Here is a 16,287-nt window from a genome sequence, read left to right as displayed (position 1 = left end):
ACCAGAAAAACCTCCAGTTAGTTTTTTCTATGAATAACATGTAAAGAAAATGTATGGTTTGTATACATTTTGACATTTTTTCTTTTTTTGTTGAGATTTCATACAGGATTTTCTACTACGTCTTGTTACAGAAATTGAGTCTTGTATTTAATTAGTCTCATAGAAAATGAGAAACAAGCAAGCAAAAGACACGTGATTATATATGTTTTCGATTTTGTTAACCACTCTATACATTTGGATTTGTAACTGACAAGATTCTTTCTTTAGAGTTGTGTATAAATTTACTTGTAAACATTTGTGGGTAGGGTTATTGTGATCTGTCTCCAAAGGTATTTATATGTAAGATTGACTTATTTTTATTATGGAGATCTGACTAAAATCACTTTTCGTTGCACGTTAAAATGCTGTTATACGCATGACTTCAAATTCCCTGATTATTTTCCAAAGATTCTCACTTTGGGGAAATTTTGACTCAGGATTGTCATATTTTTCTTAGAAGTTAACAATTAGATCTCGTTGCTTAAAAATACTATTTCCTGGCCAAGTTCACGCATATTTTTTTTATGTAATATGCCAAATTCTAACTTAGAACGTTTATTTTCTTGAAGATTTTGTTATTTTTGCTGATGTTGGATTTGAATAGCTGTATTGCAGCAGTTTACAAGAAAATCTTTAACAAGGTAACTTCTATGGATCGACGTAATTCATATCACGCCAGATGCCTTAAAAGATAATAAAGTAAGTCTATAAGAACATTCAGAAAGTCAAAAGTTATCCTTTCGGTCACGTCTATGACAATACTTTTAATTATACTGAAGACGCATACCGTTGTTTCAAAAGGGGGTACCAGCTTGGGGCTTAAACACCTTCTCGTCTTAGGCTAGCATTTTTATTCGTGTACTTGACATAAAGAAGGGATAAATACCGCGTGGCCCTTTTTAGAAATCTGTGTGAGAAGCTTACAAATTCATAACATCGTTGGTAATTAGACAAAACTGGGTGTGAGTTAATCTTGGAGGAATTTTGATGAAAGTCTTTGACCTAAAATTGGCAGAAGCCGAACTGTATTTGACAAGTCTAACAAGGTAATGCATCACCATGTGGCTTTGTTATAATGGAAAGGTCATAATCTCACCAGATACCTTACCATAAGGCGTGGTGAGATTCTGAGGCTGCGTGAGGTCTTGTCCAGACTTATAGAATGCAAAAAAAAAAAAAAAAAAAAAGTTAGAACAGTCGTTTTCCCGTCATTTGATGGGATAAGGAAACTGTCCACATTTTTAGTATACTTTTCCAATGGAAGGCTTTATTGATCTAGAAGTATTCCAGTAAAAAGGTTGGTAGGATTTAGATCTATTAGATGCTTTGGAGAAGCTAGGTGTCACATATTTACATTCGTTAGTTATAGAATCCTTTAATCTCAGCTTTTGGAATACTGACTTGAGTTTATGATAGTTCATTGACGTCAGGTGTTCACAGGTTTCCTCTGAAGGTTTGTAAAGAATGAAAGTTCTGCATTGGTATACTGAGCTTTGTGCTGGCTGTTAATGAATTAGTAATTCCCCGTAGGGGGATAGTGCCGTCAGTCCACCTCATGCGGTGCACTGTAGTCATTACTTACCGTTCTTTGCAGCGTGCCTTCGGCCCCTAGCTGCAACCCCTTTCGTTCCTTTTACTGTACCTGCTTTCATGTTCTTTTTTCTTCCATCTTACTTTCCACCCTCTCCTTACAATTGACTCATAGTGCAACTGCGAGGTTTTCCTCCTGTTATACCTTTCAAGCCTTTTAATAACAATTAACGTTTCAGCGCTGAATGACCTCATAGGTCCCAGTGCTTGACCTTTGGCCTAAATTCTCTATTCAATTTAATTCAATTTAATTCGAATTCGGTTCAGTTCAATAAATTAATAATTGAAGATACATGGCCCTGATGTGAGCAGATATTGCTTTAAGGTCCTTTGTTTCTGGGAGAACATGTGATACGTGATTTGCATTTATTGCTTTGGGGATATTTACAGTAGATGCACAGCTAGCAAAGCTTTTTTATTGCTCCATAGTCATCTAGAATGTTAACTGATTTTACAGTTAATATGCATGATCTTGGGTTACTTGATTTACGACACGTAGAAATTGTCAGAAATTCTCCTGGTTTTTATTCTGAAGTTAGATTTACTCTTCAAGATGTCATTGGATTTGTGTAAAAGTTTTCTAAGGTTTGACTTTTTGTAATTATAATTGTACGTGTCGAAGTTTTGGCAGACATAATAATGTAATTCAGGAAGCCTACTGGATTAATTACGTATTTTTCGGGATGGTGGTTTATGTTTTAGACAAGTCCTTGCTCGTTATGTCGTAGAATTCCAAGTGTTAGTTTATGATAGAAAAGTCGTGGACAGAGATTGAAGTTTGTTTTTTATAGAGTATTGTTGAGAATAAGTTTGGTTTAATGATGAGAATTGCACTAAATATTTTCTTTGTTCATGATCGTAAATTTTGGTGTACAGGAAAGCTTAATACTGTCCAGATTGTGATTGTTCAAGGTACATCACGATGGTTTTTCTTTTATATTCATTCGGTAAATGGGATTCACAACAGTTCGTGAAGGTCTAGTTTGGAATGAGAAAAAGTTTGGTTATGTAAGTGAAGTATGGAACTACCGACAGAATTAATTCGTGATGGTGGTGTTGGACATTTGGTTAATGTTTGTGACAGTCTGGTATTTAATGTTATTTAATGACAATGGAGTTGGTACTTGGATGTTGTTTAGTGACAATGGATTTGGCACTCAGCAAAATTAATTATAGGTGACGGTGGAATTGGTATTTAGCAATTTATAGGTGGCAATGGATTTAGTATTTAGGAATTTATAGATGATAGTGGCTTTCGTACTCAGCAATTTATAGATGACAGTGGATTTGGTACTCAGTAATTTAGAAATGACAGTGGATTTGGTATTCAGCAATTTATAGGTGCCAGAGGATTTGTACTTAACCTTAGCAGTTAATAGATGACAGTGGATTTAGTATTTAGCATTTTATAGATGACGTGGATTTGGTACTTAATAATTTATAGATTCATTTAGTGTACTTTCATTACTGTAATTTCAGTTCCAAGATATGTACATGATATAAAGTTTAAAGTACAAGATGTTTGCTGGTGTTTGTAACAAGTTCAGAATTCTGGAAAAAAACTGGTTTAAGATCAATTCGGATTTAGGAAGTCTTTGTTCTTGTTAGATGTTGGTTTATTAAGTTTTGGTTTTAAAATTTTTTTTAGTTTGATACTTAAACACTGTAGTCGTAGGTTTTGGAAAGTTCTTTTGATACAGTATTTTGTACTCAAGAACTTTTTTCTATGGCAATATTTCTTCTAAGAGGTTTGTTATCGTGATACTTTCACTTTTTGAAAGTCAATCTGCAAAAATTAGTCTGAGACAGTTTGACTTCATGACAGTTTGCTTTCAGAAAGTCTGCTTTTGATATTTTTTGCATTCAGGAGGTCTCTTAGTTTGTAATACTTTTGAGTTTGAGTGTACTCTAGCTTGTGATATTCTCCCTAAATTAATTCTGGTAGTTTGTGACGTGTTTTTCCAATGTCTGCATGTTGCATTTATTTTCATGTAGTCTGTTAGTTTGTGGTTTTGCCTTCAGGAAGTCTGTCAGCTTTCATTCTTTGGTTTTCAAGATGTCAGATTTTGTGAGCTCTTAAGTTTCTGTTAGTTTGCTGTTTTTTGCTACAAAGTCTGTTCGACTGTGATTTTTTTTTGCCGATAGTCTGTTGGTTACTGTTCTTGCCTAGAAACTGTTAGTTTTTCTACTTTTTGCCATAGAATTCTTGTCAGTTTGTGTTTTTTGAGGTAGAAAGTCTATTAGTTCAGAATTTTGTGATGTAGAGAGTCTAATAGTTCGGAATTTGTGATGTAGAAAGTCTATTGGTTCAGAATTTTATGATGTAGAAAGTCTGATAGTACGGGATTTGTGATGTAGAAAGTCAGTTAGTTCGGAATTTGTGATGTAGAAAGTCTATTGGTTCGGAATTTTGTGATGTAGAAAGTCCCATAATTCGGGATTTTGTGATGTAGAAAATCTATTAGTTCGGAATTTTGTTACGTAATAAGTCTATTAGTTCGGAATTTTGTGATGTAGAAAGTCTATTGGTTCAGAATTTTGTGATGTAGACAGTCTATTTGTTCGGACTTTTGCGATGTAGACAGTCTGTTACTTCGGATCCGGTAGTTCGTGAGTTTTCTTGGCTAAAAAGTCTTTCAGAGATATTTTCACTGTAAAGTCTGTCATTTTGTGTGTTTTTTGGCCAGAAAGTCTGTCATTTCTCGATTTTTTATTTGCTAACAATGTTTATGATTTAGGGGCGTTTTTTCTTAGAATGTCTATTAGTCTGGGAGTTGTTCTTAGGATTTTATGAGTTTTGTTGCCCAGGAAATCTGCTCATAAGTTTTCTGGGTCCTAAATTATGTGATAAGTTTTTATTTTGAAGTGTGTCAGATTGGAAGAGTTTTCTTTTCCTAGGAAGGGGTTTGTTCATAAATTTTTTAGCTCTTAAGGTTTGTGATACTTTTGTCTAAAAATTGTGCCGGTTTGGAAGTTTTTTTTTTTCTAGAAAAGGGGTATGCATTTAGAAGAGGTTTTGCCCAAAAAAAGTCTCTCTCTTTGGAGTAGATTTTTGCATAAAAAGTGTGTTAGTAAAGGAGAGGTTTTTAGCCAAAAAAGTATTTGTTTGGGAGATGTTTTAACCCAGAAAGTGTGTTGAATTGTCGTGGTTTTGCCCATTGTATTAGTTCTTGAGGATTTTGCCTAGAAAGCTTGTTAGACTGGGAATGTAATTTGTCTAAAAGCTTACTGTTAGTGAGTTTGTTTCTTTCCTAAAATGATTACTATTTTGGGAGAGTTTTTTCGTGAAGAAAATCTATTGATATATGGGATAGGTTTTTGTTTTACCCGAAAATTATAAAAAAACCTGTTGGTTTAGAAGTTTTCTGCTTAGAAAGTGTCGTTATGCTTAAAACAGACTTTTTCTTATGGATAATTTTAGTGAGTATATTGCAATGGAAGTTTATTTTTGTTGGTCTGCAAAGTTTGTCAGTTGGAAAGGAGTTTTGTTTTGACCAGGAAGTGAAGACTGATAGCCTACAGAGTTTGTCATTTTTGCAGAGTTGATTTGTCCCAAATAGTGGAGATTTGCTTAAAAAGTTTGTTTCATTTTTTTCTTTACCGCCAAGTGCTTGTTTTGTCACTTTTTAGCCCGTGTAAGTTTTCTTTACCTAGAGTGAGTATTTTTGTCTAGGAAGACTGTGCATACAAATTGCATTAATTTGGGAAAGCTTTTTCCCCAGAAAGTGTTAGGAAAGAAGAGTTTTTCTGGCTTAGAAGATTTATCAGTTAAGGAGATTTTTTGCCCAGAAATTCTGTCCTTTCCAAAATGTTTTTCGCTTAATAAATCTGGATATAGAGCGTGTCTTTATTCCTAAGAATTAGGAGTTCGGTAACAAGGGAATACGCCACGGTAAGTCTATCTTGAATAATAGACAAAAGTTGGCGAAGCTAGTTTAACATTTTTGATAATGGAGATACTTTTCAGTACTTAATGTAACAAATATAAAAATAGGATAAAATTAAACTTTTTACTAAAGTTTTTCAGACGTGCGATTGTTACTGAAGACAAGATAAAAGGCCAAGGGTTAGAGAATCCTGATTGGTGGATATAAGATGAGGTTACCGAAACGTAGATTGTCAGTAGTTTGGTATTAGCATTCTAAAGGCAAGTCTCTTGAGGCATGGTGTCCAAATTTAAGTCTGTCAGCTTTCCAGCAAGTTTTTCCGAACTAGTACTCGTTGGTTATCGTAACTGTAGCAATGGTAGTCCAGTCGTAACGGATAATATGAAAGGCAGTGTTCATTATTCTGTAGCCCTGTACTAGTGCTCAATACTAAGTTTGTCTTTTGTGTCTTGTAGCCCTGCTCTAGTGAGGATGGGAAACAACAACTTTAATGATTAGGCCTCTTCTAGCAAGCAACATGAAATTGTAGCTTTCATAGACTGATCGCTCTGTTCAATATTAAACAGCAGTTTTCATCTGTAGACAATTTTTTGTTAAGTGGCCCTATTCTGATAAGCAAAACAAATGGGAATTTTCATACTGTATTTGGGTGAGCAATGAAAATGACTATTCTTAGTACTGCAGCCCTGTTTTGGTTATCCGTACAAAACTGCTTTGTCTTGTGAAAACTGAAAGCCAGAAGATTTGAGAAGACATTCTAAGCTCCAGCGCACCCAAAGGAATGTTTCAATCAGGTGCAGGACATTCCTCCACAATTACCTTCAATGGGATGAAATTTTGTAAGACGTATCACACAGAACCTAAACTGGCCTTGTGGTCCACGTGCACGGTGAAGGTTGACGTTAGTCCGACCTGCTGTCCTGCTGGGGGAGGAAGAACGGGGCAGGAGGATATTAGCTTTGCACGTCTCTGACCATTTACCTGACTCAATCACTTACATTGAATGGTGCTGTTGGGCCATGAGACGAGTTATTTAAGGCATTTGGGTCACTTGTCTGCTTTTGGAGGGACTGTATGTGTCTTGGTGTAATTAATTGCTTTTGTTGTAACAAGGACTGGAGGGTAACTTGTAATTTGGTATAAAGTAAAGTTAATCAGGTTTTGTTTGGTTTATTTGTGAAATTCCTGCTATTCTCTTGTTCAGAAAGATATCTGAAAGACAAACATAACCATGCAAACTACTGTGTACGGGAATAAAATCAATTTAGGCATTGTAACTTTTAAATATTTTGCATTAATTGAGTTTGAACCTATAAAAATTTTACTGAACAGCTAAATATGTTAATGCATGTAATTTTAATAGTCTGAGACTAAAATTGCAATTGAAATAATCTGGAGTGTATAAAAAATTTTAATATATAAGAAAAAGCTGCAAATTAAGTAAATATAAAAATACTATACGAGAATGCAGCAGAAATTTGATTTTGCAGGAAATTAAAACTAATCAGCAAACGATGCCGTAAAAGTACAGTAAACAACAGTCAATAATTGTATGTCATTTCTGCAATGCTGCCCATACAAAAATAAAATTTTCTCTGATCAGGGTGTCTGGTGCTTTATAAGTTGTAATTAAACGCATTGTATCATCAAATTTACGTTAGTAAGGCTAATTAGGCAAAGATATTTGAAAGAATGATCTAATGATTAAAGTATTGAGTACTAAGTGATAGTTTTGAAAATTTAAAAATCAAAACCAATTTTGAAAATTTAATCAAATGGGACCAATTTCAAAACGAATCAAAATTTTATATGAAAAATTTTAATTTTAGAAGTCACTCACTACAAAATCGAATTTCTTTTAGCATTCAAATTTTAGCACTGGCAAAATCGGGTTTACTCAGCAGCAATATTTTACTGCACTGACAAAATATTTTTTTAGCTTTTACCTTCAAATTTTACATGCACTGGCAAAATCGAAGTTTGTTTGTAACAAGGCTATGAACATGGCACAGCTACAAATGTTGCCACCAGCATTGACATTTTTAAATCAACTTGGACGGCAAAATGCTGGAAGATACCAGGTTAACAGCCTGTATGAGACGCCTAAAATATACAAGTTATTTTAGTCAACTCCATATTGAAAAGAATGTATTCAATTTTCCATATAAATATCCCTGGAAAAATACTAAAATAGCCTTATCTCTTAATATTTACAAGTGGATTATCTTCCACAACTCCAAGTCACGAGTTCTGTCTGGTACAAAGTCAATGTCGAATGGTTGAGTCTCGAAATACATTTACTTTAGTGTCCATGGTTTCTTGTTCCTCAGTTTTCTCAGGTTTGAATAAAAGACTCATTTTCTATAAGAAGACGTGGTATAAGTTCTTGCTGTTTCGAAACCTCAACGAAAACGGAAAGACGAAATTTAAAATGTATGTTTACATCCATAGATTTTCTTGTAAGTTATCCATAGTGGAACTATACGAGTTTTCGGTAGCTATACTTCGGGGACGAAATTCTGGTTTTGAAAGTCTACGGGGCTTTAACGCCATGTTTCATTAGACAGCGGGTTAACCAAGCATTTGCCCATATACGAAAAGAGTGAACGTAGACTAAAGCTTGTCTCAGGGGTAGCATTAACCCCCACCCCTCCCTGGACTTCCTGTACGTATAAGTTTTCTTTGACATCTTCAGTAGTGACATAGAAAACTGAAATACATCTGGGAAAGCACAAGTGAAGTATATGTAAGGATTTCCCGTCTCGGCAATCAGCTATCAGCTTGGAAATCAGCCCTTTGAGTCGACTTCAAAGGTAGTAACCTTTGTGGTTATATACCTCCTGCTTAGGACACCATCCTTCGGGCATTGCAATGCTGGCTCCGAGGGGTAAAAAGGGTAAAAAAAAATATAATTAATGTTTTTCATTGACACTAATAACCACCCTCTAACCATGAAATTATTTCTTGGATTTAAATAAAAGAACTTCCGGTTATTTAATGGTTTTTATTTCCTCTATATATTGAACATTGTTTATAGAAGAATACTTTCGTCACCATTTATGACGTCAAGTGATATGAACATCTAGATGAGCTGTTGGACCTTGCTACGCATTAGTACAACTCACAATCCATGACTTACTCTAAAACGCTACTCAGTAATATCGTGCAGGACGTTATGACATACATTAGCACCATTCTATATGGGTAGTCCTCTCTAATTCCGTCGTTCACTGAAAAGTAAAATCTTCCGTTTCGACATTCTCTGCACTACAGGGAGAGTTAAGTATAAGCAAAATCAGAGAGAGAGAGAGAGAGAGAGAGAGAATCTTTATCAGACTGTTTTACCACATCAGGGAAAGTGTTACGTTAAATATGAGCTAAGTCAGAGAGAGAAAGTATCTTTATCAGACTGTTTTACCACACCACAGGAAAACAGCTGAAGTATGAGCTAAAACCGAGATCGAGAAAAATCTTTATTAGAATGTATTACCACACTACAGGGAAATTGTTACGTGAAGTATGAGCAAAGATTGATCACATTGTTTTACCACACTACAAGGAAAGAGTTACGTGAAGTATGAGCTAAATCAGAGAGAGAGAGAGAGAGAGAGAGAGAGAATCTTTACCATATTGTTTTACTACACTACAGGGAGAGTTACATGAAATATGAGCTAAATCAGAGAGAGTGAGTTTCGTGAAGTATGAGCTAAATCAGAGAGAGGGGATTACGTGAAGTATGAGCTAAATCAGAGAGAGAGAGAAAGAGAGAGAATCTTTATTGGACCGTTTTACCACACTACAGAGAAAGATTTACATGAAGTATGAGCTAAATCTTTACCAGACTGTTTTTACTGCACGTGAAGTAGAGCTAAATCAGAGAGAGAGAGAGAGTCTTTATCAGACTGTTTTACCACACTACAGTGAAATAGTTACGTGAATATGAGCAAAATCAGAGAGTGAGTGAGTCTTTATCAGACTTTTACCATACTACAGGGAAATAGTTACGTGAATTATGAGCTAAATCAAAGAGAGAGAGAATAGAATCTTTATCAGACTGTTTTACCACACTACAGGGAAAGATTTACGGAGAGAGAGAGAGAGAGAGAGAGAGAGAGAGAGAGAGAGAGAGAGAGAGAGAGAGAGAGAGAGAGAGAGAGAGAGAGTTATCACACTGTTTTACCACACTACAGGGAAAGAGTACGGAGAGAGAGACAGAGAGAGCGAGTTATCAGACTGTTTTACCACACTACAGAAAAATAGTTACGCGAAGTATGAGCTAAATCAGAGAGAGAGAGAGTGAGTAACAAAACACGCATAATGTAACCATAAAATACACCTGCCGCATAAAAACAAATTCTTTCCAATATTTTCAAATGGTCTCCAGGTAAAATTCATCATTTTATCATTCTGCCTCTTCAAACTTTCTTGGAAAAGGCAGGTAACCATGGATATACCATAATGATTACATAAGACAGCATGACCGTACAAAGTATTTTATCCATTATGTCCTCTACCTTATCCGATTGCGCATCCAGTTACTTTCATAAATTTTACTAAAACAAAATAATCCTAAGGAAGTGTTAGGCTTGATATTTCTACTACAAGTCTCCATTTTTTCACATACGTAGTGAATAAATTTCACATTTTTTCAGTCTCCTTTACACAGAGTTATCTACACGAAAGGACTAGGCAAAAAAAAAAAATTGTAAACACGTTCGTGTGTCTTGGGAGAGTATCAAGAGAAGCAGAGGGTATATACCTGAAAGACAAGTTGTACAGGTTAGGACACGAATTGTTGAAGGCAATAGCAAGGACAATATATCAGAGGAACTTAAGACATGTTGTAGTCCATCAAGAATCAGCGCTCATTTTTTTTATTTTTGTGGTCATGGCAGATGCTTCAAAGGAATAGGAAAAGGAGGGCATTTGAGAGCTCCCAGGTGCTGCTGTATAACCTGGTGTTAACAGCAAAGACAGACAGAGGAACAGGTCTTGCAAGTGGAAAATCATCATCAGCAAAACAGGAAAGTGGAAAGGCTGATGCCATGGGGGATGTCCAAGAAAGCAAAATATCACCTTTGGGCAGCTGAAACACTACAACAGAAAGCAGACTATCTCCTGTAGGTGGCCAAAATCCCCTCAACAGAAAGCTAAAGATCTCATGTGGGTGACTGAATCCCCACAACAGCAAGCAAAATATCTCCTGTGGGTGGCTGAATCCCCACATCAGGAAGCAAATTATCACCTGTGGGTAGCTCAAGCCCCTCAACAGAGAGCAAAATATCTCCTGTGGGTGACTGAATCCCCACAAGAGAGAGCAAAATGTCTCCTGTTGGTGGTTGAATCCCCACAACAGGAAGCAAAATACTACCTGTGGGTAGCTGAATCCCTTCAACAGAAAGCAAAAGATCTACTGTGGGTGACTGAATCCCCACAAGAGAGCAAAATATCTCCTGTGGGTGGCTGAATCCCCACAACAGAAAGCAAAATATAAACCTGAAGGTTCCTATAGATAGTTACGTTAAGTGGGAAAAAATGTTGGAACATCACTTTGGACGCCAGCTCAATGTGCATGAGAGAATGAAATGGAACAAACTAACAGGGGAGACAAAAAACTCCCGATCTACTGCTAACCATCACCTTTTCCATTACCTGGCTTGTGTGCCCAAAGGGGGAAAAAATTGTCAAAATTACAAAGGTTACAACTCATACAGATGCATATTCAAAGTTACATGGATGCAGGTGCATCAGAGACACTTAACAAAAAAAAAAAAAAAAAAAAAAAAAAAAAAAAAAAAAATAATTTATTTTGAAAGTGGTCGGTGGTAGTGGTCGTCTTCTCACCCTCAGAAGGTAGCCTGTTCCGTGACGAGACTCAGTAATATGTTGCCAACATTACCTAAAAGGAAGAACGCAGAGTTTAGTATAAGGTGAAGATCTGTCATCTGAGTACTTACAAAAGAATCTCAATTTTACACACTCTTGCAGAACTTAATTAGCTAATAATACTAAACACTTTCAGATCTCCTGTTTAGAATATATCGAAGGATTACTGTGATGACTGGATTCTCCTACTTGATCTGCACCTTAGTCTTGGTAGTCAATCTTCTGTCATAAAACCTACAATAAAATATGCCCTTCACGTCACAAAACACAACACTATAACTAAGACTACCTGAACGTTTTTGCAGCACCTGTTTGGGAAAACGTCGTATTTCCTTTGGCTGTTCAGTGTCTTTCATGGATTTCTCAACATATTTTTTTTACTTAACCCCATGCATCACTTCTGACTCGTCAAAGCCATTTATAATACAAAACCTCAGTCCCTTAATACTAACTATCCAACTTCGCAATGGTACATAAACCAACATCACACCTTGAAATGTCTCTTAACGGACACTGATCAAAAGAAAGTATTAGAAAAATTTTTTGTGACAGCAACAGGTGACTTACGAATGTTGAGTGAGTGAAAGGGTTAAGAAAGAATACTTTGTGCTAGACACCATATACAAATTAATCTGATTTTTTTTTTAACTCAGTGGCCTTATTAGATCATGCTGTTCAATTACGCATATAAGCAGCTGACATCTCTCCCATCAAACGTGGTCAGTAATTTCTCCTCCCCTCAAGAACACCTGCCCAGTTGGAATTGACTACTGTGACTGAGGAAAAACATTCGTTTATCGTAATCCCCACAAATGGCAGAGATCCAGAAAACACCTTTACGTAGAATCTACGGAGGGGGTGGGTGACTCCAGTTAGAAAAGAAATTGCAGTCTATTTCAAAAACCCCAACGAACAAAAGGTGACATAAGTTTGGCATATATTTTTAAACAGATCAGTTCATGTCAATATATCTATGAATTAAGTGAACGGACGTTCACTTAAAAAATAATCTAAAACAAGTTCACATCAATGTTTATGATTTATAAATGAATTTATAAACATATAGGACAAAGGAAAAGTTTGTATATATAAAATATTATATATACATATATATATATATATAATATATATATATATATATATATATATATATATACATATATATATATATATATATAATTAACAATACAAACTTTTGGAGTCTTTCCTAGATTATTTTTTGAGCGACATTCCCGTTCACTCGGTTATAATGAATTTTACTAATTATCAATATATGACTCATTACATCAACTTTTGTTTACTGTGTAACTTGAAATAAACAGCATCTTGTCTTTTCTGACAAGGGCCATTGTAGTAACATCATTTATTTCTATTATATATAGTAACATTACTTCAATTGTAGTAACATCATTTATTTCTATTATAGTAACATTACTTCAATTGTAGTAACATCACTTACTTCCAATGTGGTGACATTACTTACTTAAATTGTAGTAACATGATTTAATCTACTGTAGTCAACATTTACTCTGCTGTAGTAACATCATTTGTTTCTGAAGTCCAAACTGCCGTTATTTACTCAATAACAATAGTTTCGGTTCGGGAGACTGCAAATGCTGGTTAGTTCAAAACCCACTCACAGTATACAACAGTTGGTGATAAGAAACCGCGTATTTTGACCTCAGTTCAATAGAGTATAACGAAGGTATTGGAAGCGTTGGAGTAAGAAAATAAAAACAGGAACCTGTGCTTCAATTTCAAGAGCCTCTGTGAGCTGTTGTTTGCAAGTGCATCAAATAAATAAAACCCCTATCACAAGGTAATGTAGTTTTGTCCAAATTATTTTTAAATGCACTGCAAACAATTCAGCATTCATTACAGCATCAGCCAGTTATTGTTGTGATGTTTATAGTAATTTTTATTTTTATTTCAATACTCTACCTCGATTTTTCAATAAATTTGCCTCTGTACTCAAGTCAAAACATTGAACTTGAAATGAGGAAGGCCACTTCCAAGCAGTCTTAAAAATCCATAACTAATGTTTAACACAATGTAGTACATTTTTAGTAACCTGCTTAAATTATGAAAAAGGACACTTTTACTCAAAACCTTTAACCATGAAAGCTACCAGAGTCTAATGCCTTAGTCTGAAGGGAAAAATATGGTAAAAATACAGGAATTACGAACCAACCAATACTGAGACTGTTTCTTACTAACGAATACTTTAGGATAAGAAATTTTGGTACAATAAGGAGTCTGAAAGAGCTTGTTTCTTTCTTCATTTGCGCTTGTTAGGTATGACGGGTGATTAAAAGAGGCTCTGAGAATTTATTCAGAAATTTAAGTCAAATCAACATTCTCATTATCATCACTTATGAGGGGTTAGATGTGAAGAGAGTCTCCTCCACTCTTCTGTCCTATGCACTGTATGTCTGACTCCTATCAGGGCTAATCCTTCATTTATTCCCGTCCTAATATTCTGGACACTTCCTACAGGCGAATGTCCTGCTACTTAAATACCTTACTGCTTTTCAGCTGAATTGTTCCTCAACCCTCCACAATTTAGGCCTAACCCATGTCAATCTTTGAGATCTCAGTGTGCTGCATGCTAAATTATTTCTATTCAGTATTCCCTAACATTGCTTTTTAATTTTCTAACCTCTAGGCAATTGTTTTTCTGAGATAAAATCAACCATGCTTTATAACAAATACATCAGGGCCATGTCATAAGGGGGAGAGAAGTCAGTTGGGATAGCCCTAAATCATTGAGAGAGCAGTCAGAAGGCCAACATCATTGAGGAAGGGCCTAGCTTTTGACTAGAACTAATCTGACAGTAGAGTGGAGCCCTCTGTGGTACTATTAACCAAAAAATAAAGTAAGTTGTTAAAAGGAACAACAAAAATTTGTGGCGAGAATTCACAAGATCCAATGCATCCTTTGGGGTACCCAGGAATAAACTAATTATCGCAGTTTCCTGTTCGACTGATATAATTGTAAACAAATATTCAACAAAAATAATGTTGTGCGCTACATTTGCAGTGAAGCAACACTGAACTCCAACATGTCCCTGACTTATGTGCCAAGTGCCATTCCCAGAGGCTACTTTCGGGCAAAATCAACAGTCATTAAACTTCAAACAATGTACTGTACAAATATAATGTAAAAATATCTTTAATTAAATCCTGGCACGAGCACACACTTCACTTCTACAAAGTCTATAAAACTTCACTTCACTTCTACAAAGTCTATAAAACTTCAACACAATCATTGATAATACCCAATTATATATCAAATATTTTGCTAGTAAATTCAGCAAAACTTTGGCTAAATGCTCTCAGGGTAGTTGCAACAGACCAGTGAGTCATATTTTCAGATTTCCATTCATCTTTTAAATGATAGGTACAATACAGAGTGAAAAGGCACACACACAAAAAAAAAATTATTTCCACAGTCAAAGGAACTCTGCAAGGCATATTATTCATGTCTACAGTACACCATAACACTATAGTTGGTGACCTCATACAAAGTGCGTAACATAAGCTGATTATGTGAGCCAGGGATACCACAAGCTGATGACAGTCAGCACTGCTTACTGAACCAGAAAGCCTAATGCTATTGCTACTGAAAGCATATGGGACAAAGCCCATAAGACCTAAATGGAATGAGTTCTTTATTTACTCATACTCCACAAAAAAAAAAAGAGGGGCAAAACTGCATGGTAATGGAATAAAAACTACTTGGAAACCTATCCTAAATTGTGACTCTGACAACATGCAGACAACACACTACAAAACCCATATTTATTTTAATCATGTTACTTCTCACCTCACAAGCAAGATACTTCTCTGCTGGGTCTGAAATATCAGTACAATAAAAAAGTCAAATTAACCTGGAAGAGCCTCCATTGCAAAATTTTTATAGAAAACCCTCACTAACCATGCATTGAATTCTCCAAGTTCCTCATTGGACGGATGGGTATCGTTCTCAGCTAGCACTCTGCTGGGCCCGCGTTCGACTCTTTGACCGGCCAATGAAGAATTGGAGGAATTTATTTCTGGTGATGGAAATTCATTTCTCGTTATAATGTGGTTCGGATTCCACAATAAGCAGCAGGTCCCGTTGCTGGGTAACCAATTGGTTCTTAGCCACGTAAAATAAATCTAATCCTTCGGGCCAGCCCTAGGAGGGCTGCTGATCAGCTCAGTGGTCTGGTTAAACTAAGGGATACTTACTAAATTCTCTAAGCAAGTAATCAGTTATAAGTAAATTTATAACTTCATTCAACAAGTGCCACGAAATATTCTGGCCTGAACCTCCCTATATTGCAACACTCAAGAAATCACTCATGTACTGTACTATACCCAAAAATCCTAAAATATAACATATATAACAAATGTGTAAATAGCAGGTAGCGTAATTTTGTAAGATCAAAACCTACCACTGCACAGCACTGGGGTTTGCTGCAGTATCTCTAGATAGGATCAATGTTATAATCTCATTATATAAGACTGTCTGCAATCTTACCTGCTGATGTGATTATAAAACATACACCTTTCAAGAAGTTCATGATGAAATGTTTTTTAATATTGTAACCTCAACAGCACTGTTTACTGCAGTATCCTAGATAGGATCAATGAATCATATTTCTCAATCTTAACTGCTGAATTATAAAACATACACCTTTCAAGAAGTTCAGAAAACTGAACTACACAAGATAATGACAGTCTGGAAGGAAATCAAAGACCAGAAACGAAAGTGATAATCCCAAGTAGTTTGGCCTGAAGAGTCAGTCCCATCTACCCTAAGGATTACTTGAAGGATTGGATTTTAAATGCAAGGTAACTATTGCAGCATACCACATAATCTCATAGGGACAAGATACAG

At 35.6% G+C, this 16,287-nt stretch overlaps 1 long non-coding RNA gene across 2 annotated transcripts in view; it reads right to left on the bottom strand.

The window, feature by feature from the left end:
- Positions 1 to 10,309: 10,309 nt before the first annotated feature.
- Positions 10,310 to 16,287, bottom strand: part of LOC136838671 (uncharacterized) — a 526,494-nt gene continuing 520,516 nt past the window's right edge. For both annotated transcript variants that reach the window (XR_010853079.1, XR_010853080.1), the window contains one exon: positions 10,310 to 11,415. This is a non-coding gene — a long non-coding RNA (uncharacterized lncRNA). The remainder of the gene's footprint in view (positions 11,416 to 16,287) is intronic.

The sequence above is a fragment of the Macrobrachium rosenbergii genome, chromosome 5, assembly GCF_040412425.1.
Source record: "Macrobrachium rosenbergii isolate ZJJX-2024 chromosome 5, ASM4041242v1, whole genome shotgun sequence".
In the NCBI taxonomy this organism is placed as follows: Eukaryota; Metazoa; Arthropoda; class Malacostraca; order Decapoda; family Palaemonidae; genus Macrobrachium; species Macrobrachium rosenbergii.
Note: the sequence above shows the minus strand (reverse complement) of the source record. Positions and strands in the feature narration are given on the sequence as shown.